At 42.8% G+C, this 8,005-nt stretch overlaps 1 long non-coding RNA gene across 1 annotated transcript; it reads right to left on the bottom strand.

Moving 5' to 3' along the window:
* Nucleotides 1-1,991: 1,991 nt before the first annotated feature.
* On the bottom strand, nucleotides 1,992-6,906 carry LOC115462497. Its single transcript, XR_003940876.1, has 3 exons — nucleotides 6,895-6,906; nucleotides 4,232-4,235; nucleotides 1,992-2,078 (listed from the first exon to the last, which is right to left on the bottom strand). It is a non-coding gene; the product is annotated as an uncharacterized LOC115462497 (long non-coding RNA).
* Nucleotides 6,907-8,005: the final 1,099 nt, after the last annotated feature.

Genomic DNA, 8,005 nt, shown 5'->3' with positions numbered 1-8,005 from the left:
CAGAATAGAATAGAAAATTATTATGATTTCAAAAAGAGCTCAAAAGAAGGTTAGCTTTCCCAGTTTCCTGATAAAGAGCCGAACTGCAACCACACCTTCTTAAAGTAGATAACCAAAATCTAACATATATTGGTGATGGTTTCTGTTTACAAGGGTATGCTGGTTTATTCTAATTCATACAGAAGATTTCTGTCATTTAGAAAACTTTGCTAGTTTAAATATACATGTTTTTCCCCTTTCTGTTCTTTGTGTGCTATTTGTTCTATTGCCACCATTTATTATCTACTATTGGAAATTAAACACTAGTGGGCCAATATTTGATCTCTAAGGACAAGCAGGCACAATATTCTCACATGCATTTGATGTCATTCACGGAGCCCAGTGCGGACACTGCCAAATGCACTGTCACTTTTCATCTTTGAGGCAGTGCCCCCAGTGTGCATTCATGGATTTCTTCCCGCATGATGCTGGAGCAGGACCGGCAGTCTGTCCTTTTCCGTGGTGCAGAGAGTTGACTTTTTGATCTCTCAGTGCGTCAAACTTTTGCCTTTTGGTGCCTTCCCTTTTTGGGACATTTTTCTTTATCTTTTTCTATTTTCAGTATTTATTCAGTTTATATATTTTTTACAATTATTTTCAGCCTTTTAGGACCTCTGTGCCCTTTTCTTACCTGTTTAGCATCGACTACTTGAGCTCCCTGGCCCATAGAACCTTTTTACCTTGCATCCACTGTTTTCTCTTCCATGCCAATGAGGGTGATGAGTGGGTGTAAGAAGTGTACTTGTTGCTATAGGACTGTTTCAGGCACAGACCTCCATAACTGGTATGTTCAGTGCTTAGGTCCAGAGCACCGAGATATAAAGTGTAACCTGTGCATGCAAGTAATGACCCTTAAAACCCGCAAAGTTTTCGGTTCTGCATCGACATCGGCATCCATATCAAGCATGGCAGAATTTCAGTAATCGACGAGGAACCTGCATCAACATCAGGTGCACCAATGCAACATTGAGAAGGTCTGTCATCGGTAATACATACATGTAAGGACTCTACGTTCTTCTTGTCAGTGCTGTGCGCATCGAGAGACCTAGAGCTAAGAAGCATTGCCATCGCTCTTCCTCCAGGCACCCTTCCCATACGTCCCCTGCATCAACATCCTTGATGCATGGGAAGCGTCCATGCCACAGTGACCACTCTTCTTCTGTCTAGCTCATCTCTGACAGTCTGAGGTCTTCAAGATCTCCTATACAGCACAGGCTATATCGCAGGCCACGTCCACACCACTTTCTCAGTCTGTAGCAACACCTACTCTTCTTGAGGAAATCCAGGCTATGCTCAAAGAGGAGCTTTCAGGGTTACTGCTTTCAGCCTATACATGCTTACAGGGTGATTGCGCCAGCCTTAGCTCAGCCTGTCGAAATATTGGAGAGACAGTCCCGCACACCACTTTGGCGTCGATTGTCCAGTGCGGCACAAGGCCAACCAACTTATGTGTCAACATCGCTAAGTGAGCTTTCTCCAACTCCAGAGATTCATCTCCTTCGACAAACCTCAACGTAGAGCCAACACTCTAGTCATCACTCTCTTCCTCATACTTCCCATGAACAGTACTTAGAGTAGGACTCAGACCTTTCCTAAGAAATGGAACAAGATCCGCAGGACCTCTTAGTTGAGTCATGTAGAATTCAATCTGATCCCTCCCCGCCACCTGAGAGAAGCAGATCTCCAGAGAGTATCTGTTTTCCTGGCTTTGTCCGAGACATGGCTCAAGCTATACCTTTTAAACTAGAAACAGAGAAAGAACCTCATTCAGAAGTTTTTTAAGTTCTAGATTTATTCTCATCCTAGAGAAGGAATCACTATTCCAGTTCATTCAATAGTAAAGAATGCGTTGTTCAAAAACTGGGAGACTCCATTATCAGTTCAAGTAGTCTCAAGATCTTCCAGAATTGTATTTTCAGTCAGGTACTACTAGTTCACATGGACAACTGTGATGGAGAATATTTAAAACTGCTTTTCAGTCTTGCTTTAATCGATAATACATTTTTAAAATCACCTGTCTTTGACCCAAAAGTGTCTTTCTTGGTATATCTCAAAGAACAATGTATTAGATAAGGCACACTCAAGAATAGTGTATGTGATAAGGCACCTCTCAAGAACAGGTTGAAATGCCTCTGAAGCCAGCTTGTTAGGAGGGAGGTGGGGTATGTTTGAAGTTCGGTAGATAAGCCACCTGGCCAGTGGTTTGTTTACCTGAACTGAGAACATATGACTGAATCCTCACGTACCTGGATAAGTTCTAATAAAAAGGGGGCTTTTTGCAACAGAGCCTTGGGGCTCATTCTGTGGATGGACGCATCGTGCAGAAAAGACTTGTTCCTGGTCTGGAGACTTTGGGCTTTTCGCTGCAACGGGCCCCCAGCTGATGAGATAAGGGCCTGAATAATGTAATTCCTGACCAGTGATGATGTATGTATGTGTATATATATATATATCTTATTATATATATATATATATATATCTTATTTAACTTTTCTATGTCCTTCCTTTAGTAATGTACTCGATTAGTGTGTTTATTTCTTAATCATTGTGATGCAGTAACAGTAATGACTTATACACTCTCCAATTAAAGTGCAAATAAAGAGTTTCATTTACCCAATAAGAATCTAAAAGAATCTGAAGTATTTTATTCTGTGAGCAGTCTGTGGTGATCAAGTGAGCAGGCTGCAAATATAAAAAGCAATACAACAAGCAATTAGTGATGTATTAGGAGAGGAACAGGTTCTTACTCTCTGTTGGCAAGCAATCCAGATATGTAATTGGGCAGCTTCTTAAATCAACTTTCTAAGAGCTGTTTACGTAGCAGGCAAACAAATTGCTATAGTGGACAAACTGAGTAGGGTCCCTTCAACCTCACAAATGGTCCCTTAACACCTCTGTAGTTAATCAAATATTCTAGCAGTGGGCGACACCAGTAATAGATCTGTTTGCTTCTCCCCAGATTGACAAGCTTCTTGTTCCGTCTGTATTTTTACAATCGTACAGCCCCCAGACACCTTCTTACTTCACTGGGGAACAGATTTTCTATGCGCTTTACCCCACTACCTCTCATAGGGAAAAATTTTCTCAAACTGCACTGAGACCAAGGGACCATGATTGTAATAGCTCCCTACTGGCCATGTCAAATCTGGTTCCCTCTTCTTCTAGAATTATCATCCAAGGAGCCATTGAAGTTGGATCTGTTTTCAACCCTATTAACACAGAGCAGAGGATCCCTCCTTCATACAGACCCTCTCTGGCCCTAATGACTTGTTTCCTGAGAACTTAGATTTACATTCCTTAAACCTTCCTGATGCGGTCTCTAGGATACTTGCAGTCTATAGGAAACCTTCTACATGAATGATACCACTTAAAGTGGAAAAGATTTTCTCTTTGGTGTGCAGCCAGAGCACTCAAGCCTACTACAAGCTTTCTATCTACCTTATGGAGTACCTCTTCCACCTTTCCGATTCTGGCCTCAAAACTAACTCCATGAGAGTATATTTGAGTGCTATCAGTGCTTTTCATTCTCAAGTTGATAATAAATTAATTTCAGTTCATCCCTTAATAGATTCATGAAAGGTTTATTTATGTATTATTATTTATTTTATTTAAAAATTTCTATTCTGCCTAAAAACTGCAGATTACATGTAACTGAACTTTTCCACCAACTTCACTCATAAAACACAAATCTCAACAGAACATTGTAACAAACCACCTCCGGTTGCGTGGGATCTCAATGTCATCTTCACAGCTCCATTTGAATTGCTTTGTTCCTGTTTTCTGAAATCCGTCACACATAAAGTACTATTCTTAATAGTTCTTACATCTGCCAGAAGAGTCAGCGAGCTTCAAGCCCTTGTGGCAGACCTTCCCTTTACCAGGTTCTACTGTGACAGGATTATACTCCCAAATTCCTTTCTAAAGTGGTATCTTGAGTTCAATTTCAAGTAATCCATTGTACTATCTGTCTTCTTCCCTAAGCCACACTGTAATCCTGGAGAAGCAGCACTGCATATCATGGACTGCAAGCGTGCTCTAGCATACTATGTAGAACAAACAAAACCTCATCCAAAGTCCTCCCAGTATTTTGTGTCCTTCAGCCTTAACAGATTAGGAGCAGCCATCACAAACGTAAAATCTCAGCTTGGCTGGCTGACTGTATCTCCTAAACATATGCTCAGGCTAGACTGACCCTTCTTGGCTGGGGCATTGCTCACAATGTGAGAGCCATGGCAGCTTCAGTAGCCCATTTCCACTTTGCCTCCATTGAAGACATTTGCAAGGCGGCAACATGGTCTTCTCTCCACACCTTCACTGCTCACTCTGGAGCAGCATTCCGGGCGGGATAGCCAGTTTGTACAAACAGTCCTGCAAAATCTTTTTACTACTTAAAAGTAAACTCTGGCCTCTGACCCTTTTTTCCACCAGTCTCACTCTCTCTTTAATTGCAGGAACTGATTTATATTATGAGCCTGATAGCTAGTGAGCCCCACATGTGCAAATATGTCTTGTGATAGGGCTAAGCACAGTGATTCCAGTCAAGGGCAGGCGGGTCCTGAACTACCTTACCCAGAGTTCCCCAGGAGGCTTAAAGAGAAGGGTAGGCAGGCAATTCCGGTAGGGATTCCGGAGAATAACTGGAAGGGATGCAGCTCGGGAAAAGGGATGCCATTGAAGTCAGTCACCAGCAGGGGGCCACTGAAAGATGAAGCACAATTCCCTTGGGTACGTAATCAGTACAAGATACCGCCCAGCTGCGAGGGGGGAGGGGAGCTTGAGTCCCTGAGAATGGTGAGCAGTGAAGAGAGAGGGGGAGAGTGGAAGGAGGGAGCAGAGCCCATGGACTGTATAGAGGAAGGGAGAGAGTTCCCTGTTGAATGGCCCTGCTTCGAGGATCTAGCCCATATGGACTGGGAGGCAAACACCTAAAAGGTAACCTTTTCAGCACTGGATAGAAGAGTGTGAGTGGTCACAGAGGTTAATACTGTGAAGAGGGTGGTGCTCTGCTAGACCTGCAGTGTGCAGGACCATTACAGTGTTTTGGTGAAAGACTGAGAGACTTTACTTTGAACTTTTGCATTAGTGTTTGATGAAATAAGTGAACTGAACGCTTTGGCCTATATTTTTTCCATTTTCTGGAGGGTTGTGGATTGCATTTCAGCTGACTGGTGGAACTGTGCTGAGCGGAAGTGATGAACTGAGTAGGTTTTTTTTCCTTTCTTTACAATTGAACTAAGCTAGCTAGCACCTTGCTCAGGGGGAGCTGGTAACCGAGGGGGTTGGAGGTTTTTTTTTTTCTTTTTGTGGATTTTGCTTTAAAACCAAGTTGGATTAAAGTGTGGTGTTGAACTGGATCTAGAAGTCTTTCTTCTATGTTTGGGCAGCGCTGCGTATGCCTTGTAGCGCTATAGAAATGCTAAATAGTAGTAGTAGTAGTAGAGCTGTGATGCTTAACCTGATCTGGAGGGAAGCCCGGGACTGCCAGAAACCATTCCCTGACCTGTGAGCTGAAGAAAGGACTTCACAGTCTGCTTGTCTTTGGAGAATGCTAAGTTAGTTACCTGTAGCAGGTGTTCTCTGAGGACAGCAAGCATATATTCTCACATCCCTCCCACTTCCCCTAGGAGTTGTCTTCTTAGCTTTAGTACTGTACTGCTGGACCCGCTCTTGCGTGTCTGGTGGGAAGTCACCTGCTCATGCGTGTTAGATGCACTACCTCAAAGATTTAAAGTGACTGTGCACTTGGCAGTGTCCGCCCCAGGCTCTGTGGATGACATCACTCAAGTGTGAGAATATATGTCTATTGTCCTTGGAGAACAGCTGCTACAGGTAAGTAACTTAGCTTTATGCCGGTCTTCCTTTATCCTTATTAAAGCATCTGCAGTCTGTTCAAAACACTTCTATGGTTTTCTGTCCCAAGCTCATTACAGTTTTGCTCTTGTTTTTCACCAATGTATCTTGTATATTCACCCATCATCAGTCTTTTTAAAGGCATGATTTGATTCAGCTCTACCTACTGGCGTTTAACGCATACATACTCCTGAGGCAGGCGTTTATCGCTGAAACACGGTGCCGTGTCGTCTTCCACTATTAAAGATCGTTTTTTTATTCCTTATTTTTTTGTCTCCTTGGTCTCTTTGGAAGTGTCCTCTTGATCACGCTACTCCTCTGTTTCTGCGTGTCCCCTCGTAGCGGATTCACTTTTGTGGTTGTTCTTGCTTATCATTATAGGCTATTATCAGCAGGAACACAACTCAAACACTTTATCAGCTGGCACATTAACAAAGGGGTACTTAGAAAGAAGCATGAGCATTAAATGATGCTGTACTTGTTTTGTGAAACTGGCATAAAAAGAATTTTGAATGGAGACAAGGTACCAATTATATAAAATTAATTTTGAAGATCAAGTGCAAGTGGCAAAATAATCATATTAAAAAAAAAACCCATAAGGAATATTTAAGAACTGAATGCTGAGATGGCTTAAAATGCTGATTAAAGTGGGGTTTTTTTTTAGGCTGAGTAATGATTAAATGGATTGACTGTGGAAGTTGAAATAATAATCTCTTGGATAGGATTTGATGTTCACTCATAGCAACATACTGAGTGATAACCAGGTACAAACAAGCCAGTCTTGTGTTTGCAGCTCGCCTTGAGCTTGGATACGGAAAAGAAAAGTAATTAAATCTAAAATCCAAATCCACTCTTATTATTGATTTTATTTTGGGTGGTGGGGGGTTAATTTTATTGGAAGACACATACATAAGACCTGTCTTCATTCATGTAAAGGCAGATTTTAAATAGTACATAGAGAATGGAATTCACACATCAAGGTCAAGATGTGGAGAATTTCCATACTATTTTACAAAAGGCTGTGCCAAATGTTGAGCTTGTAGCAAAATAGGTGCAGCATGCAATATTGTAAGTCCCTCCACATATAAAGACAACACGCACACATACATGGAAGCAGGTATCTAAAATTGCTGTTTCTAATGTAGAGGAATTTAATCCTAACATTGGTGGCCCCCTAGCTCCCCCCCCAAGATTTCAGTCTGCACCACAGCATGAATCCCCCCCCCCTCCACAATAGCCAGAACCTCCCCCTCTATGGCAACCCTTTTACATGGAAAAATCCCCTCCCCCCCTCAATAAGCAGGAACCTCCCTGATGTATGAACAGCTCCTGATACAGGCTCTGCCATAGCAGCAACCTCTTTGAGCCCACAACCCCCCCCCCCCCCCATGGTAGAACCCTCACTGAAAAATCTCCCTCATGTAGCCACAACCCCCTACCTACCTCATGGCAACCTTTCCACAAGACCTATCATCTGCAGGCAACAACACCCTCCTTGAGGCATCCCCCAGCAGACCCTCCCTACCCTCATCCCCACCCTGGCCTTATTAGGGATTCTCAATGTCTAGTGAGTCTCTGTCTAGTAGAATAGAAGCAATGCTAACTCATTCCCGCTGTGACTATTCTGAGTCTCAAAATGGCCACCAAGACCTCTTGCTGTAATACTGCAGTAATACCACTAGGGATCAGTTTTCCACATTGGGGCAAAATATCCTTATATGGAAATCTGACCCCTAGTGCTAATACTATATCACTACCTGAGCTCTCCCAACCCATTAGGCATTAGGCACTCCTGATAAGGGTGGAGGGGGGATATGCTGTGGTGCCTCAAGGGGGATTTGTTGGCAAGGGGGGTTGGCTTTTTTGGGAGGTTGCCACATGGGAGGTTCTTGCATCAGGGCATTTTCATGGAGTGGCCAAAAATTAGAGGGTGATCATGGGTTATGAGGGGGAGGCAGCCACTTGAGGGGGTGATCTGGGGGTAGAGCAGATGCCAACATTTATATCTTTGTTTAAATAGTTCCTAAGCACACTAACAATTCTACGTCTTTGAAGAAATCATATGTTGTAGAGGATCTTCAGACCTATTGCATCTTGGCTACTGTATCTATGATTC

This window comes from Microcaecilia unicolor, chromosome 2, assembly GCF_901765095.1.
Source record: "Microcaecilia unicolor chromosome 2, aMicUni1.1, whole genome shotgun sequence".
In the NCBI taxonomy this organism is placed as follows: domain Eukaryota; kingdom Metazoa; phylum Chordata; class Amphibia; order Gymnophiona; family Siphonopidae; genus Microcaecilia; species Microcaecilia unicolor.
This window is presented reverse-complemented; position numbering and strand designations above follow the sequence as displayed.